A 20,434-nucleotide genomic window follows, 5' to 3' on the forward strand; every position below is an offset into this window, starting at 1 on the left:
CCTGTTCTCAACCTTCACTCAAGCTTTCACAATTTAGATAATTTAAGTTCCTTTCTTATTCCATTGTGCTTCATTCCTTGGATGAAACATCAGTAAAATAAACTTAACATTCAGAAACTCATCTCCCACAATATCATGTCATGTCATTGAATGGTCCCTATTGTATAAATCATACTTTTCCTCTGACCTTGTTGTTATTGTTTTGTTATATAAATTATTCAGCTTGGTATGTCATATAGGTTAGACACTCCAACAACAAATGAGAAAAAGCATCCCATAGGATTAAAAAAAATGACAAGCAAGTTTGCTTTTCTTCAAGTATATATTTTAAAGCAGGGCATTGCTTAAACCCAGACAGTGGTGTTTGATTAAACAGACAATTCTCTGATAGAGAATGTACTTTGGAATGACTTAAGTCTTTTTTCCTTTCTTCTGTGCAGAAGAAAGAACACTCTGGGGTGCGTAAGTCAAAGAAGCAAACAGCCTAGAATGGTTATTCCCAGTTCGAAGTTGAAAAAATAATCATTAGAAGAATCATTTGCAATTGGCTAAAAGGAAAATGTCTGAGTTATGCCAGATAGTTCTAACTTTTATGTCTGTTAAAAGGTTGGCTTGGTTTTTCCATCATTCATTGCCTTTTTACTGAAGAATAATATTTAACCCAAATACCATGTGATGCATTCAGACAAAGAAACATAAAAGAAAACAATGGCTTTTTTTCCCTTGAGCTATAGCTAGAGGAAGACTCTTGGATGGTGGATCTCCATATTAGTAAGCCTTGACATTTCTTCTTTGTCCATCTCTCTTTTCCTGATAGACTTCTTTGGGCGAGAAGGGAAAGAGAAAATGCATTAAGAAAAGGAGTCTCAATATTTATTTTCACTTTGGTTTTGTCTTCCCATCAAATTCTGATGCACACAAAATGCAATGAGAGTTTGAAAATAATGGATTGTAGCCTCTGTAAATTCACGACAAAGCAGTATAGCCGTTGTAAGATCTCCTGATGGGAATTGAAGTTTGCCATCTGTTTTTAAATCAGATTTGCTATTCTCTAGTACTTCCCAAACCATTCATCACTCCCACACCTTTTATGCTATGCTTTTTTTCTGGACACTTTCCTCAGTTATGCTAACACCTACCATGTTCACTCATTAAGAAAATAGCACATTAAAATCTTTCAAAGTCAAACTTATGTCTCTTCTTCTTGGACATCTGGGTTTGGAAATCCCACTTCTACATTTCTCCAGTGTTCTGCGAAAAGTGCAAAAGGACACATGATGCTGATTATACAGTCTTTCTTGTATACTACAAAATAGTCATTCTCAGATTCTATTGCAAATCAGGACCCATTTTTAACAGAGAAAAAATGGCCTACTCATGTAGACCACTACTACTCCCAGATGTACAATCCCTTCCTCATATCAAGTACAGTGTCTTTCACCCTCTCTTCATCTTCTTTGATAATATTCTTGCTAGGAACAAAACTAATCTAATTTGTTTTTAAAATTCCTACACATGGAATTTTGTTAGTTTCAATTCTGATTCAGTTGAGAAGCCCTACAGGAACCAGCATTGTATATCTTTCTTAACAGAATAGAGTTTGTATATAATCCCCACATACTAGTCATGTGACAAAGTAATAAACAAGTAAATCATCTTCCTACACATTCTTCACAATACTGTGCTTGTTTTGAATTTTCTGTTTGCTTTTCTTTTGCCCCAGAGGGTCTGTGGGGCAAGTTCATCATGACCAGATGGCTCCTTGCTTTAACTCCAAGCTCAGGATTCATTTCTGTTTTTGGTTGCTTAGGTAGTTCTTCACCTACTGCAGTGTCAAACTGGTATGGAAATGAATTGGCAGGAGAGTATATCAGTGTAATAATTCTTGTGTCTCATACTTCTGTTGTGAAGCTGAATTGGTTAAAGTTTGTAAAGCTCCTGGGGCCAAAGTATGGCCCAGCTGGTGTAGCAATACAAGGTGCCCCCTTTTCCCCCTGCACCAACTACCCACATCCTTGTGCGGGGAGATTGAAAAAATTGGATTTTTTAGTCTGGAAAAGAGAAGATGGAGCTGACATGATAACAGTTTTCAAGTACATAAAAGGTTGTTTCAAGGAGGAAGGAGAAAAATTATTCTTAAGTGCTGAGGACAGGACAAGAAGCAATGGGCTTAAATTACAGCTAGGGAGGTTTAGGTTGGACATCAGAAAAAAAACTTCCTAACTGTCAAGAGTGGTTAAGCACTGCAATAAATCACCTAGGAAGGTTCTGGAATCTCCATCATTGGAGATTTTTAAGAGCAGGTTGGACAAACACCTGCCAATGATCATCTGGATAATACTAAGTCCTGCCTTGAGTTCAGGGGACTAGACTAGAAGACTTCTTGAGGTCCCTTCCAGTCCTATGATTCAATGATAGGAATGGGTGGTGGTGTGGGCATGGAAGCAAGTCTATAGAGCTGCTACTTCCTTCCCCCATGCAAATGGGGAGCAGGGTGAGGAAAGGGTGGAGCCTTGCCTGTGCCCCACACTGGTGCGCTGGGAATACATGGTGTGCTGGGTATAGACCCTGCTCAGTTTATTACCTCTCAGAACATCTGGGAAAGTGAGAAAGGGATTGTGACTCAAAATCAGTTCTCCTTTCTGCAACTGTTCCAGGGCTAGTGTAACAGTGCACCACCTCTATTCAGATAGTTGTCTCACAATCTAGCCATTTATCAGTATAGTATCTGGATGGGAGCCCTCCTAAGTAAACTCACTTGTTTGTTGCTCAAATGGTGTTGGTGATTAGTAGTTGGATTGCTTTTGTTTGAGAGATCATTTGCTTGGAATTAGGGGCCATATTCCTCTAGAGGTCCCATCTTTCAGATATCACAAACCTGAGGTTCTGACTGAGCACTTGTGATTATTAAGATCTAGTGACACTTTCCACAGACCATATCCTGAAGCCTTTACTCAGCATACTCCCACTGACAGACATCTGAGTTGCGCACACACACACACACACACACACACACACACACACACAGGAAAAAAAAGAAGTGCCACACCACCAGGCACTTCCACAGGAATCATATTGTGTGTGATAAGCTCCACAGTGCAGACACAGGAAGGGCTCGTAGTACAACAAAGATCGAGCTCTCTAAATGCCTGAATTTGGATAATCGCTGTACTTGCCCCAGTGGCTTGTCCCACAGCTTTGAATGTAGAAAGAGTGCATTGTACGACAGGAGTGGTAACAAACAAAAAATATTTTTTTTGTATAAATAGATATTCAATACATAGTGCATTTTAGCATTAAAAATAGCTGTTTTTCAGAGTAAATTTTGTTCTAACTGTTCTTGAAAGATACTGCGTTAGAAGAGATTATTTAAAAAAATTATGGATGTTCTTTCCCATGATTTTAAGAAGAGTATGTGTAGGGGTTGAGGTTTCTGCAAGAGAAATAAATGATCTGTCTCCTGGCAATAACAGAACCAATGGAGGAAAAGATTCTTTTCTGATGTGGATATATTTTTGAGATACTCTCTTGGGTTAATTATTAGGTGATAAATCAGAATTCATAAAGGACAGGGTATAGTAGAGAAGAAAGGATTCAATTCAATTAAAGAGGCTCTTTTGTTCTGACAAACATAAGATTTTAAAACCAAAACATATAGTGCTGCTCTATGGGGGTGGGATTGCAATTGCCATTTTCTCCTTTCCAATCCATTTCATCCTCCCACTTATTCCATCACTGAGATCAGGATGGTGAATGTGTGACATCTTAATAATGTCTAAAGTAAGAGGTCATAAATAAAGCATAATGTAATCTGCACAATCAAACAGAAGAGGTGGAGAAGTTGGGTATAATTGAAAAACTTGTTCAGATACACTTCTTGAAAAAAAGTAAAACAGAACTGCAGGAACTAGTGGCATCTACACTGTTTAGAACCTGGCCTAAAGAGCAAGGACTCATGGATTCAGTTTCCAAAATCTGGCACTGACTAGCTGTATAATTTTCAAAAAGTCACTTCCATAATTATTGGGACAATGAGAGTTTGCCTGAATAAAAACTGAATAGGAATCTTAGGGTTTGGTTGATAATTTGTTACTAATGTAGTGCTGCACTGCCTGTCTATAGGCAATTTTGCAAACACTGAGCACACAAGTTCTCTGTACTAGGTGTTTACAATCTGACTCTGGTGGATAAACATTTAAAGGACGAGGCATCAGAGAAGCTGCCAACAGAATTGCAGATCAATATTAATTTTTCCACTAGCACACAATCCTAGTTCTATATGCTTTCCAAACATACAAGTAGGCATGATTCTTGTTCCATCCCAAAGGTCACCTCTCCCTCTGTTAAAAACAATTCCAAGCAGCTATCTGAACTCAATTCTTGCCAAAAGTCGAAACAAATAGAAAAGCCGTGCGGCATGCCCTGAATGTCAGCAAAATTCAGGCAATATGAGGACCAAGATGAGAATGAATTGCAAATTATTTTATGCTCAAAATAAATGTGTAAGTCTCTAAGGTGCCACAAGTACTCCAGTTCTTTTTATGGATACAGACTAACACGGCTGCTACTCCAAAACCTTGCAAAGACAAGATATCCTAAAAAGAACAGCCTTCCAGCAGCTCCCCTGTTATAAGACATGGGGGTTCCAACTCATTGCAACAATGGCAGTCTCTCTCAGGTAGGCACCACTTGGGCCTTTTTAAGTCAACATCGAACCTTAAACTTCACCTGGTAATTAAATGGCAGCAAGTACATACCCCCAGAGCAATGGGACACTGTTTAGAAGCTAAAATGCTGGGGCGGGGGGCGCGCAGGAAGAAAACTTTTAAAATACAATCTGAAGGAGAGTAAGAGGGAATTGCCCAAGAATATTGAGCAATGATTATTTCCATCCTTGTTATAATTTGGTTTGTGTTTTATTCTTTTTTCCTTTAACATATGATTAGAGGGGGGATATTTTATAACCAGGAGTTTTTTTATATTTGGTTAAAGTGCCCATTTGGGCACGACCACTGAAGGCAAACATTAAATACCTTTCTGTGCTTCGGAATTTCCCCATCGGTAAAGTGGTTTCATAATGCTGATACTTATCTGACAGGGCCATTGTGCTGCTCAATTAACTGTTTGTATATCATTTGATAATCTTCAATGTAAGCTATGCATATAAATGCAAAGAATGATAGTGTCAGGGTAATTGTTTTTATATATTGTGGCAAAGTACCTGCCTCTCCTCTGCTAGCTCAGTCCTTCTTAGCCTTGGAGACACAAGCTTGGGCAAAGCAAAAAGCCCTTCATAGTCGCTCAGGGTCTGGCTGATCCCTTCTCAGTCAGACCCTTGTTCTGTTTTCCTCTCCTTCTGGGGAGAGAGCAATCTGCCTCGCAAGAAAAGTTTCAGAGTTCAGCTGCCCCTACTCGCTGGCAGCTACTCTACTTCTCTCCTCCCCCCTGCTTCCCTGCCAGGGAGGGTTTAAAAAGGTCTCCAGCCACTGGGGCCAGCTGAAACTAATTAGCTCCCTGGTAACCCCTGTTCCAGCTGAACCTTATTCCTCCATGGTTACACCTTCTGGGACTAATTACTACCCCTCTCCTGGTAGCTAAGTGTCCTGAGTTTGCCACATATCCCCCCCCCCCCGCTCAACACTACGGGGTTGGGCTATTGGGTCGGAAAGCAGTGCACCCTTGACAGGCCATCTGCATTGCCATGTTGGGTTCCTGACCTGTGTCTCACCGTGAAGTGGAAGGGTTGAAGCGATAGGAACCATCTCGTTACTCTTGCATTTTTGTCCTTGTTTTGGTGCATCCACTGCAACGGGGCATGGTCCGTGACCAGGGTAAACCTCTGTCCCAGCGGAGGCTTTCAATGGCCCATTTTACTGCCAAGCATTCCTTTTCCACTATGGCGTACTTCCGTTCCCTAGGCAGGAGCTTTCTACTGAGGAAGAGAACAGGGTGTTCGTCATCTCCGACCATTTGTGAAAGCACCGCCCTTAGCCCTACTTCAGAGGCATCTGTTTGTAGGATAAACTCCTCGCTCCAGTCTGGGGCTATCAGTACGGGGTCTGTGCAGAGGGCCATTCGCAGATCTGCAAAAGGGGTTTCGGCCGCAGCAGACCATTTTACTATGTCTGGGCCCCGAGCCCTGGTCAGGTCCGTTAATGGGCATGCCCTGGTGGTGAAGTGGGGAATGAAACGTCTATAGTACCCCACGAGTCCCAGGAATGCTCGGACCTGTTTTTTCCGGAGTGGTCAGGATCACTTCTGTATGGTGTCTAGCTTGTTGAGTTGGGGCCTCATCACGCCCCTCCCCACTATATATCCAAGGTATTTGGCCTCAGCTAACCCGATCGAACATTTGGAGGGATTTGCAGTCAGTCCGGCCTTTCTCAGGGTATCCAGGACTGCCTCTACCTTTCTTAGGTGCGTCTCCCAGTCGAGGCTATATATGATGATGTCATCAAGATAGGCAGCAGCGTACTCCCCATGGGACCGTAACAGTTTGTCCATCAGCTGCTGGAAGGTAGCGGGGGCCCCATGCAACCAAAAGGGAAGAACAGTGTACTGATACAGCCCTTCTGGGGTTGCAAAAGCCATCTTCTCCTTGTCGGCTTTAGCCAGGGGGATCTGCCAATAGCCCTTAGTAAGATCAAGGGTAGACATGAAACGGGCTTTTCCCAGTCTGTCAATCAGCTCATCTATCCTGGGTAAAGGGTAGGCGTCAAATTGGGACACTTCGTTTAGCTTGCGGAAGTCATTGCAGAACCTCATACTGCCGTCTGGCTTAGGCACTAAAACCATGGGACTGGACCATTGACTATGAGACTCTTCAATGACTCCTAAGGCCAGCATCTTCCTGACCTCTTTCGTAATCTCTTCTCTCTTGGCCTCCGGGATCTGATGTGGCTTGACGTGCACCTTCACTCCAGGTTCTGTGAAGATGTGATGGTGAACCTCAGTAGTCCTGCCTGGCTTTTCCGAGAACACATCCTGGTTGCGTTTGATCAGGCTGACCACTTCGGATCGTTGTTCCGGGGTCAGCTCCGGGGATATTCCTACCAGGTTGGGCTGATTGCCTTTAGGGGATGGTGCCCCCAGCGCAGCTACCAAAGCTTCTCTATCCTGCCAAGGTTTCAGTAGATGTATATGGTAGATCTGCTCCAGCTTCCAGCGACCTGGCTGCCGGACCTTATAGTCAACTTCTCCTACAGCTTCGATTACCTCATAGGGTCCCTGCCATCTGGCCAGGAGCTTGCTCTCCACCATGGGTATGAGCACCATCACCCAGTCTCCCACCTGGAACTTCCGGGACCGTGCTTGACGATTGTAGTACGTCCGTTGCGTCCCTTGGGCTTTCTCCATGTGTTCGCGCACAAGGGGGGTGACTCGGGCTATTTGGTCTTTCATTTGCAGCACGTTCCACAATGTTTTTCCCCGGGTTCGGCTGTTCTTCCCAGTCTTCTTTAGCCAGGTCCAGTATGCCCCTGGGGTGTAGACCATATAACAGCTGGAAGGGGGAGAATCCAGTGGAAGCCTGAGGAACTTCCCGTACGGCAAACAGTACATAAGGTAGCAGGGCATCCCAGTCTTCTCCACCGCTTCTAATCACCTTCCATAACAGGCTCTTCAACGTCCTATTAAAACGTTCAACGAGGCCATCGGTCTGGCGATGGTAGACAGATGTTCTGAGGGTCCGTATGTGGAGCATGGTACACAAGTCCGTCATCAGTTTAGAAACAAAGAGGGTCCCTTGGTCCGTCAGGATCTCCTTAGGTATCCCTACTCTGGAGAATATATGGACTAACTCTTTGGCTATGGTCTTGGACATGGCATTCCGTAGAGGGATGGCCTCGGGGTATCCGGTGGCATAATCTAGTACTACCAGGATGTATTGATGGCCCCGGGCCGACTTCTCCAATGGCCCCACTATGTCCATAGTGATTCGCTCGAATGGAACCTCAATAATTGGCAGAGGTACCAGAGGGGCCCTTAAGTATGGTCGGGGCCCATGTATTTGGCACTCCGGACAGGAGGAACAATATTGCCGGACGGCTGCATAAATACCAGGCCAAAAAAACCTCTGTAGAATCCGATCGAGGGTCTTATCCATCCCTAGGTGGGCCCCAAATAGATGACTGTGGGCCAGATCCATTACCGCTTTTTGACGCTTCCGGGGGACCAAGAATTGTTCGATGACTTGCTCTTGGACGCGGACTACTCTATACAGCAGATCTTTTTTAATCATATAATACGGCCCTGGGCCCTTAGTTCTCTCCTCCACTGGGACCCGATTTACCTCGACTACTTCCTTAAAAATGTTGTGGTATATGGTATCATAGGCCTGATCCTGACCAAAAGTCCCACATGCGGTCCCTATTGGCCCTATTTCAGGGGGGTCTACCTCCGTCTCCCCCTCAGGGACAGCGCCTGGGGAACCTGGTCCAACAACTGGGTTGTAGTTGGCTGACCCCGTCCCACTGTTAGCTTAGTCCCCTCTTTCCCTTGCCAGTGTAGGCATCAGGTACTGGGTCAGGATCCTCATCCCCCTCCTTTTATCGGCCCTCCGTTCCCTCTGAGTCTTCCTGGACTTCCTCAGTGGGAAGAACACATCCTGGCTAAACTCGTGGAAGGCAGGGAGAGGGTCCCTGATCTGGGCCACCCTTTGGGTCCCAGGGTCCTTCTTTCCTTCTCTCTCGTCCCCGGGGAGTAGGCCATCAAACCCCGGGAAGTCTCGTCCGATAAGGACAGGGTAAGGGAGTTTCGGAACGACTCCCACTGTCAACTCAGCGGGGTTCCCAAGAACTTCTATGCGTATGGGGACGGTCGGGTAATAGCTGATATCCCCATGTACACAGGATATTCCCGAGCACTTGGCCTGGGATAGTTGGCCCGGCCTGACCAGCTTCCCTGAGACCAGTGTGACTGCACTTCCCGAGTCTTATAATGCTGTGGTCGCTATACCACTCAGCTTAATGGGCCTAGTGTACCTATGGGGGACCATCGCAACCCCGACTAGACTTATTAGCTCGCATGGTCCGCCTATATCTCCCAGTTCACACTGCATGGGCTCTCCTAGATTAGGGCATTGGGCAGCAATATGCCCTAATTCACCGCAGGCATAACAGCAATACCCCCCTTGGGGCAGCCCCCTATTTTTTGGGCTGCTGGGATTTATCCCCTGAGCCTTTCTTCCCCAGTCCTCCAGTCTCTCCAGGACTGCCGGTGGCTCTTCCGCCTCCTGCTTCCCCTCCATTTTCCGGCCTGGAGCTAGGGCAAACAGGGGCCTCGGCGCAGAGGCTGGTCTCTGATACTGGCGCCTTCCTCCCCCGGTGGTCTGAGAAAGTTCTTGGGCCGCTAAGTGCCTCTCCATGAGAGCAACTAGATCATCATAAGAGGAGGAATCATTTTGGCAGACCCACCCCCTATGTCCGGCGGCAACCTTCTCATGTACCTGTCCAATACCAGGCTTTCTACTATCTTCTCTGGCCCACGGGCCTCGGGGCGGAGCCACTTCCGCGCAAGGTGTATCAAATCAAATAGCTGGGACCTCGGTAGTTTGTTCTCCCGGTACTTCCACTAGTGGAAGCGCTGGACCCTTATGGCTGGCGTCACGCCTGCCCTCGCCAGGATTTCCGCCTTCAGCCAAGGGTAATCCATAGCTGCTTCTGCGGTCATGTCGAAGTAGTCTTTCTGGGCCTCCCCACACAGGAATGGAGCCAGCAGACCTGCCCACTGGTCTTGGGGCCAGGCATCCGGCAGTGCTGTCCTCTCGAACGCGAGGAGATACGCCTCTATATCGTCATCTGTTGTCATCTTCTGTAAGTAGTTGCTTGCCCGTAGCAGCTGGGTCCCCTGAGCCTCGTATGTCATCATGGTCAGGGCCTTCAACTGGTTCACTACCTCGGTCAGCATGGCTCGATCTTGGGCTGCCTGGCTCATCAGCAGCTGGTTGGTCTCCTGTTGTACCCGTACGGACTCTCGCTGGGCCGCCACCTGTACTCGGGTAGCCTCTTGTTGAGCCGCGGTGGCCTGCATCAACGCCTTCAGTACATCCTCCATTTTCCCCCCCCAAAATTTTCTCTCTCTCTCTTTTTTTTTTTTACCTTGTCCTGTGATGGCTTGCCATCGAGCCTCACTCACTAGTACATCCCACTTCTGACACCACGTGTGGCAAAGTACCTGCCTCTCCTCTGCTAGCTCAGTCCTTCTTAGCCTTGGAGACACAGGCTTGGGCAAAGCAAAAAGCAAAAAGCCCTTCACAGTCGCGCAGGGTCTGGCTGATCCCTTCTCAGTCAGACCCTTGTTCTGTTTTCCTCTCCTTCTGGGGAGAGTGCAATCTGCCTCACAAGAAATGTTTCAGAGTTCAGCTGCCTCTACTCGCTGGCAGCTACTCTACTTCTCTCCTCCCCCCTGCTTTCCTACCAGGGAGGGTTTAAAAAGGTCTCCAGCCATTGGGGCCAGATGAAACTAATTAGCTCCCTGGTAACCCCTGTCCCAGCTGAACCTTATTCCTCCATGGTTAAGCCTTCTGGGACTAATTACTACCCCTCTCCTGGTAGCTAAGTGTCCTGAGGTCGCCACAATATAATCTCTCCCCTTTCCCAAATTAGCTCCTATATAAAAACCTATCTTTAAGTAGCTGAGAGCACAATCCTAAGTAGGAGATACACTCACCACCTGGAAGATTGGGTCCTGGGCCAAATTCCTCTCCTGTTACAGAACATGAGTAACTCACATTGAAAGGAACAGAGATTTTTTTGTATCTTAAATTTTACCACTAGTGTGAGCAAAAGCAAAGTTATTTCCACTATTCTGGGATTAAAGAGAATGCTGATAATCATAAATATACATAACACCATTTCCACCACTTAAGTTTTACAACTGTTAAAGGGAAAGCACCTTTTAAATTATGATTTTGTTATATAATAGCAAGAGAAAAAAAATGTAAGTGAAATACGATCACTTCTATAGCAGAGTTAGAAAAAAAAGTGAGGAGGGTTGTTTTTAAACTGAAGAAAAAAAAATCAGACTTCTCAAGTAAAATGGATTTTGGTGCCTGCCAGATAAACAGTAAAAATCAGCATGTGTCTTTATGAGCCAGGGATCTTCTGTGTGCTAGATCAACAACTGCCAGCAGCAAGAAAGACTTGCTGCAGAGAAGTCAAGGAAACCTACATCTACACTTCAGACACAAATGAAAGGGTGAGATCGGGTTAATGGGGGAAATCTGCTCAAGTTTTTGTGGTTTTGCCCAGATCTGGAATTCCCCTGTGCTTTCTAAGAGCAAAGCATGTGTACATTTAAGAAGTTTACTTGCTATGTCACGTGAAGTATGCAACTAAAGAAACTGGAAGCCACCCAAGCAGGTGGACTCTAGAGGAGATTAGCTTAAGCAACTAGAGGAATTGGGCTTGGGAATTCCAAAGCATTACTTCTGTGGTCTAGGTGGGTGACCAGTGCCAAGAGGGGTAATGGAGGGGTCAATACCTGGGGAATGCACTTGACCCAGAGCTACGAACAGATTTCAGTCACTGTCCAGACCTAGGGAGCTTTGCAGTGCATAGGATTCAGTGGTTAGATCCCTTTTACAATGGACTGGTGTAGGTGTATTATTTCTAAATCCTTTTGCAATTTGAAATTCTGCCTGCAGTGTCTCATTTGATGCCATTTTCTTTAACACTCAAAAATGCATCACATCCTTAATATACTGAAGGTTGACTCATACAGCTGCATGTTGCTGCATGTACAGGAAACACTGCAGTAATCAAAAACAGTGCAAGGCAGGCAATAATGTAAGCCATTGATATTTCAACCCCTCTTCAATTGTTTAGGGCTTTCTATTTTCTGACTAATGAAATCTGACATCTGTTCATATGTTGAGGACAGGAGATGCTAGTTTTTACCAGTTTTGTTTGTATTTTGCTGGGAAAGTTACAGTTATTCATTCTCACTGTATGCTTGTGGCAATCATGCTTCTTATTAGTTCCTTCTGGTGCTTATATATCTGATTTCACAGGCAATGCAGCTGTGCTAGAGCTGATCAAATAGGTTTACCCCATTTCTTTGTTCCCTCAGCGTGCCTCTATTTCAGTTTCTACCTCAATAATTCCTTAGAAGAGATAAAGAGTCTCCTATTAAGCCCCATGCTCTCTGCCCCCCTGCTCATTTGAGAAATATTTCCCCTCTTGGGTTCTTTTGGGGGGAAAAGGGCTTGTGTCTCCCTGAGGAGGACAGCCAGGCCCATTTCTCCCTCTCAAGGTGTGAACCAAGGTCACTGTGGTCTCCATGTATTCCTCTCTGAAATGGATTTGTGGAGGAAGTGACATGACACAGGTATTTTTTCCGAGGGATAGGTTAACAGAATGATTTTCTGCTGACACTCTGCTATTAGGGACCTGGGCTGCTAGTTCCCCTCCATCTATCAACAACAGAAGACATAATCTAGGTTTCATAAAAACCACCTCATGATGCCTATATGGCCCAGGAACATCTTTGAGATGCTACTGACTAGCTAGGCCTGCTCCTCAAGGCTACTACTGGAAGAGTAGAAGCAGCTCATTTTTCCCAACAGCTCCCATTCCTGGCCAACAGAAGACACTCATGCTTGCTCAATTAAGCTTCAGCCCTGGTCTACACTATGAGTTTAGGTCAAATTTGGCAGCATTAGATCAATTTAACTCTGCACCCGTCCACATGACAAAGCCATTTTTGTCAACTTAAAGGGCTCTTAAAATCAATTTCTGTGCTCCTCCCTAACGAGGGGATTAGCGCTGAAATTGACCCTGCTGGGTCGAATTTGGGGTAGTGTGGATGCAATTTGACAGTATTGGCCTCTGAGAGTTATCCCAGAGCGCTTCATCGTGGCTGCTCTGAACAGCGCTCTCAACTCAGGTGCACTGACCAGGCAGACAGGAAAAGCACCGCAAACTTTTGAATTTCATTTCCTTTTTGGCAAGTGTGGCAAGCCCAGAGGTGACCGTGCAGATCTCATCAGCACAGGCGACCAGAATCGCAAAAGAGTTCCAGCATGGACCAGGAGGTACTAGATCTGATTGCTGTATGGGTAGATGAATCTGTGCTATCCGAACTCCGTTCCAAAAGACAAAATGCCAAAACATTTGAAAAAAAATCTCCAAGGGCATGAAGGACAGCGGCTATAACAGGGACCTGCAGCAGTGGCGCATGAAAACTTAAGGAGCTCAGGCAAGCCTACCAAAGAACCAGAGAGGTAAATGGCCGCTCTGGGTCAGAGCCCCAGACATGCTGCTTTTATGATGAGCTGCATGCTAGTCTAGGGGGTAGCTGCCCCATCCCTGTGCATGGACTCCGTCAATGGATTCACAACCAACAGGGATGCAAATTTTGGGGACGAGGAAGATAGCGCACAGCAAGCAAGCGGAGAAACTGTTTTCCCCGACAGCCAGGAACTATTTTTCACCCTGGATCTAGTACCCTCCCAACCCACAGAAGGCAGAGAAAGGACCTCTGGGGAGTGTACCTTTGTAAATATAATACATGGGTTAAAAACAATCATGTTTAATGATTAATTTGCCCTGAAGACTTGGGATGCATTCACGGCCAGTACAGCTACTGGAAAAGTCTGTTAATGTGTATAGGGATGGAGCGGAAATCCTCCAGGGATATCTCAATGGAGCTCTCCTGGATGTACTCCCAAAGCCTCTTAGCCACACAGTGGGGGAGAAGTGAAGCAATCATCCCACAGAATTGGGTATGTGTGTGTGGGGAGGGGGGTTAGTTGGGTTTGTGCTGCACGTTAATCCAAAAACCACAGCCCCTCCTTTTAAATGACCAACCCAACAGCTGCTTGGTATGTGAAATGGGAGCACTGCTGTTTGAAACCATTCCCACATGTTATGAAGGTAAAGAAGCCAAAAGACTGCTGCTTATCATGGCTGCCTGCAAGCTGAATTCTGTTACCCACTGGCCCTGTGTGTATGATCTCTCACACCAAACTGGTAGGTCCTCAATATAATAGGCAAAATGCGACCTTGTAAAGAAAGCACACATGCTATGTAATGTTAACAGCTTGGTTCATCGTGAAAGAGTCTACTCATTGTTCTCTAAAATGTGTCTTTTGAAAGACTTTCCCATTTTTTTTCCTCCTGCAGCTGCAAATGTTTCAACGCTACCAGTATCATCTCCGTCCTAGAGGCTAGCGAAGATTAGAAAGTGAAAAAAATGCACTCGCAATGAAATGTTCTCTGAGCTCATGCAGCCTTCCTCACTGAAACAGCCCTGCAGAATGCATGGAGGCAGACACTGTCAGAGTGCAGGAAAGCACAAAATGAATGTGAGAACATGAGGTGGGATCAAGATGATAGGTGGCAGCAGCATGACGAGAGGAGGCAGGATGCAATGCTGAGGCTACTAGAAGATCAAACTGATATTCTTCGGCGTATTGTTGAGGTGCCGGAAAGGCAGCAGGAGCACAGACCGCTGCTGCAACCCCTGTGTAACCAACCACCCTCCTTCCCAAGTTCCATAGCCTACTCACCCAGATGCCCAAGAACGCGGTGGGGGGGCCTCTGGGCACCCAACCACTCCACCCCAGAGGACTGTCTAAGCAACCAGAAGCTGGCATTCAATAAATAATTTTGAAGTGCAGTGTGGTCTTGTCCTTCCCTCCCCCCCACCCTTCCCAGGCTACATTTGCAGTTATCCTCCCATTTGTTTGACGAATTAATAAAGAATGCATGAATTTGAAACAACAATGACTTTATTGCCTCTGCAAGCGAAGATAAAAGGGGAGAGGGCAGGGCGGCTGGCTTACAGGGAAGTAAGAGTGAACCAATGAGGCAGTTTTTCATCAAGGAGAAACAAACAGAACTTTTACACTGTAGCCTGGCCAGTCATGAAACTGCTTTTCAAAGCTTCTCTGATGCGTAACATGCCTTGCTGTGCTCTAACTGCCCTGGTGTCTGGCTGTGCGTAATCAGTGGCCAGGCGATTTGCCTCAACCTCCCACCCCGCCATAAAACATTTTCCCCTTACTCTCACAGATATTGTGGAGCACACAGCAAGCAGTAATAATGATGGGTATACTGGTTTTGCTGAGGTCTAACCGAGTCAGTAAAATGTGCCAGCGCGCTTTTAAACATCCACATGCACATTCTACCACCATTCTGCACTTGCTCAGCCTATAGTTGAACAGCTCCTGACTACTGTCCAAGGTGCCTGTTTATGGTTTCATAAGCTATGGCATTAAGGAGTAGGCTGGGTCTCCAAGGATAACTATAGGCATTTCAACATCCTCAACGGTTATTTTCTGGTCTGGAAGGTAAGTCCCTTTCTCCAGCTATTCAAACAGACCAGAGTTCCTGAAGATGCGAGCGTCACGTACCTTTCCTGGCCATCCCACACTGATGTTGGTGAAACATCCCTTGTGATCCACCAGTGCTTGCAGCACCATTGAAAAGTACCCCTTTCAGTTTATGTGCTGGCTGCCTTGGTGCTCCAGTCCCAAGACAGGGATATGCGTTCCATCTATCGTCCCACCACAGTTAGGGAATCCCATTGCAGCAAAGCTATCCACTATGACCTGCACATTTCCCAGAGTCACTACCCTTGATAGCAGCAGCTCAGTGATTGTGTTGGCTCCTTGGATCACAGCAGCCCCCACAGTAGATTTGCCCACCCCAAATTGATTCCCAACTGACCAGTAGCTGTCTGGCATTGCAAGCTTCCAGAGGGCTATTGCCACTCACTTGTGAACTGTGAGGGCTGTTCTCATCTTGGTATTCTTGCAATTCAGGGCAGAGGAAAGCAAGTCACAAAGTTCCATGAAAGTGCCCTTACGCATGCGAAAGTTTCCCAGCCACCAGGGATCAGCCCAGATCGGCAACACTATGTGGTCCCACCAGTCTGTGCTTGTTTCCCAGGCCCAGAATCGGTGTTCCATGGCATGAACCTGCCCCATTACCACCATGATGTCCAAATTGCCAGGGCCCATGCTTTGAGAAAAGTCTGTGTCCATGTCTTCATCACTCTTGTCACCGTGCTGCCGTCGCCTCCTTGCCTGCTTGTGCAGGTTCTGGTTCTGCATATAGTGCAGGATAATGCATTTGCTGTTTACAGTACTCATAATTGCCGAGGTGATCTGAGCGGGCTCCATGCTTTCCGTGGTATGGCGTCTGCACGGAAAAAAGGCATGAAACGATTGTCTGCAGTTGCTCTCACAGAGGTACGGGCTACTGATGACATGGCTTACAGGGAATTAAAATCAACAAAGGGGGCAGATTTGCATCAAGGAGAAACATGCAACTGTCACACCGAAGCCTGGCCAGTCATGAAACTGGTTTTCAAAGCCTCTGTGATGGGCAGTGTGCATTGCTGTGCTCTTTTAATTGCAAACAGCCTAGACAGCAAACAGCACCAGCAAAATTTTAAACATCCAAAGGCACTTTCTACCACCATTCTGCACTTGCTCAGCCTATAGTTGAACTGCTCCTTACTACTGTCCAGGCTTCATAAGCCATGGAAGCAAGGGGTAGGCTGGGGTAGGTGCGACTGCAAGGTGCTGCCAGCTAGGAGAGCAGCCTGAGGCAAAAGCCCCCAGCTGGCATGATATTCTAGGCAGGACTGAATCTCCATTAGACGAAATTTAAAGAAGAGAATGACCTGGAGTCACTCCCATTTATGTCTAGGCGCCCCCAACCGACCTCACTGAGACCGGCCAGGAGCAACCAGGAGACAGCAGCAGACAGTGCAATACGGCTGCTAACTGTCTTTGCTAACTTGCAAAGGCAAGGAGCTGCTGCTGTGTAGCAATGCAGTACCGCATCTGTCAGCGGCACCCAGGAGATGTATGGTGACAGTGAGCTGAGCGGGCTCCATGCTTGCCGTGGTGTGTTGTCTGCATGCGTAATCCAGGAAAAAAGGCGAGAAACGATGTTTCGCCATTGCTTTCATGGAGGGAGGGATGGGGGGCCTGACTACATGAAAGTCAACGCTAGCCTCGGTACTGTGGACGCGCACCGCCAACTTAATGCGCTTAGTGGGGACACACACAATAGACTAACTGATTTCTAAAAAATTGACTTCTATTAAATCAACCTAATTTTGTAGTGTAGACATACCTTCAGGTAGATGGCATGAGAAGAAAAGATCTTTAGGTTAGGGGAAACTACTGACTTCCATCTAGGTACTCCATGGAAGAAAGGTGATAGAACCTTTCCTAGAGACCTGTCTACCCAGGAGGTGTCAGGGAATACCGACTATACACACAAAGCAGTGGAATTTACACACAATGCTGTCAAATGCATAAAGTTCATAGAAAAAACCTGGAGATTATTTTCCCCTCTAATCCCTTTCACTTACAGTCTAGTTTTAGTTATAGCTTGTTGTAATATTAATGGTTACCTTTAAGAATATTCATACAGAAGAGTGATTTTTATGTTGGTGGTGTCCATGAAGCATTATCTAGTATTCACAGACAGGGGGAAAATGGTATCATTATATAAATACAACTAAAATCTCATTGGAAGATGCCCTGTATTCACTGCTCCCCTGACTAATTGCATGAACACTGTTGTAAGACTTTACCATAAATCTCTAACCGATAACTCTTTGCACCAGTTTGTATTCCTGCCAGTGCCAGGTAGGAGTAATGAATGTATTGTACTTAACAAGTAGTATCTCATGTCACCATTAGACTACACAGGCAGTGATTTCACATTCCTGGCTCAAATTGTACATGTGACTTGTAAGTGTAATGAAGTGATATTTAACATGGAAAATTATGAATATGGTTTGCTGTTATTTTTCATAAGTATAAGTGCTGATAATCTCATTAAGCCAATATAGCTTGGCCCTAAATTGCAACATTATTTCTAACAACAGTCTTTCCTGAGCAGGGACTGTTAGTGCCATTTTATATCAGTTTTGCAGGAGGAGCGGTTGCTCAGTACGAACAAAGCTGAGGTCACAAAATTCATTGTGTTAGACATTCAAAGCAGTTAACAAGGACTCTGCATTGCAACTCAAAGCTGAGCCCACAACTATCACTTTGGAAACATTCTCCACTGATGTGTCAGGGTCAATCAGGCCTCCAGAGACAAAAAGCAAGAGCACTGAATCACTGTGCCTCCTATTAAGTAGGATTGGTAGGATACTAGTCTGAGGAAGCTCTGCAAAAAACATTAAAAAATAAAAAAACAAAAACAAACATACATTAGGTAACCTGGATTCAGGTAAGTTTCTTTTGCTTTCCCAATTTGTTACAAACTCAAAACCCAAATCAGATTTGCTGAAAGGCTTCAGGCAAGTCTAGACCAAGTTTCAAGTGAACTTGGTAGAAGATGCAAGTGAATCAGGCAATTTATATTTAGGGTAGGAACCAGGACACACAAACCTGTGTGAACCAAGGGCCTAATCCAAAATCCATTAAAGTCAGTTGGACTCTATTAACTTCAACTGGCTTTGGATCAAACCACAAAATGCAACATTTTACTGAGTTCTACTATTCAATTCTGAATGTTCACACAGGATCAGATTCTTGTTGAGATGGTTTTAGTAATAATCGGAGCTATTTAAAACTTTGGTGGCACTTGTTCATTACCAGACAAGAATCCTGCAGGCTGAAATGCTCCAAAGTGTAATTTAGATTCATATCTAAAGTTGGTAAATTTCATTACAAAAAGTGACTCCATTGTTAGAGCTACTATTATTGAAGCGAGAGATGAAACTAATGTCACATTAAGTGCCACAGTGCCAGTGTTCATGCTTGAATGAGAAATAATTCAAAGCATCTATAATGTTAGTAGTTTTGTGTGACTGCAAAAGCCACTCCATCCACAGATATGCAATTTATACAGCACTTTCTAAAGTGCCTTGACTTGCACTGAATGGGATGAATGCTCTTATATGCCAATATAACGGAAGCCTTCAAGAAGGGTATTTATTTTTGAATTATCAGGATCTTTAAGTGTTCTCTGAATGCCAGCCCCCATGATAACTAATGAATGATGACTTCACATTTAGTGTATCTTTCTCTCTCTCTCGCTCTCTCACAAATACAGCACTTTGTTACTTTAGCTCTGCAGCTTCAATATATTTCTGCTTCTTTATGTGCCTACTTTATAGGCTGAGCATGCTTTCCTGGAGCACTGATGGGTTCTGGATGGTTTGTGCTGTTTCAATTACTGGAGTTTTTCCCCTCCTCATCTGGAGAATCAACCAGGAAAGATCTTATTGATCAATACAAGGTCATTCATCGGCTAAAGCATCATCATACACAATCTGATATCGTACAAGGCGCCTGATGTCACCTGCATCAATAAGACTTGGCTGGAAGATTCTGCTAGCTCTGTGCTATCATCCCTCCCCCCTTACAATCTACCCAGTAAAAGCAAGAGCACAGGAAGGGTAAGTATTGTGGGGGAGGTCACGGCCTAGAGACAATATCCTTTGAAAGCATTCACTTGGGGAATGAATCTAAGGACGAGATCAATGTTGGAATGTTTCTGGAATATAGCAACCGTTCCACAGCTCCAGTGGATTCATGCCAGAGCTAATAGACCTGCTGTCTGACACAAGGGATTCCCATATTAGTTTAGTCCCTGGACTAATGTGTACAATTTATTAATTTGAATGTGGCTCTGAAACATTTGATCGCTCTTTCCTCCTCTCCTTTATTTTCTCCCTTGCCATCTGCAGCTCTGTGCTCTCCAAAGGAACCTTAAAATGACTACTTTTCCAGGATATCCTTCAGAGAATCATCTTTTCCTCTCCCTCTATCTGTTGGAGTTCATCAAGGTTCTGGCCTGTATCACCTCTTCTACCTCAGTACTTTACCAGCAACCTTATCTGTCAACTAGTCCCTGTGTGCAGTTAAGGGAAGAGAAGTAGATTTGGGAATTAAGTTTTATCAGTATGTCCGATCCAGATCCATCCCTTTCTCATGCATTTCCTCTTGCATATCCCCAGCACCTACTGAAACTCAGTCTCTTTAAAGCTGAGTGGATAAAACGGACTTCCATGGAGCTGCACCAGTTTACACCAGCAGAGTATCTTTCATGCTTATCTCTGTTAATATAGCTCAGTCCTGACTTGTAATGCCCTTATTTATTCCATCATCAGATCTTTCTTGAGCAGAGGCTGCTAGTGGCATATTGTGTCAGAGTATTTTTAGCAAGAATAAGGGCCCAATGGGGAGAAAGGTCACTAGGCTAAGACACAATAACTGAATATTGGTGCACAAGTTAACAATCAAATGTCTCAAAATTCCTCAACTCCACATCTAGAAATAGTTCAGTTACGGTCACAGAGCAGAGGCACACAGCAGTGTATAACCACAGTGATGATACAAAAGGCCTAAAATTCTGTATTGTGAACACTGACACAATAGCAGCATTTGGTCTCAGAGCATGTCTGAATCTTAAACTGATTACCAGTAAACCATCTTTGCCTTAATCTCTCCAGA

The sequence above is a fragment of the Gopherus flavomarginatus genome, chromosome 5, assembly GCF_025201925.1.
Source record: "Gopherus flavomarginatus isolate rGopFla2 chromosome 5, rGopFla2.mat.asm, whole genome shotgun sequence".
Classification (NCBI taxonomy): Eukaryota; Metazoa; Chordata; order Testudines; family Testudinidae; genus Gopherus; species Gopherus flavomarginatus.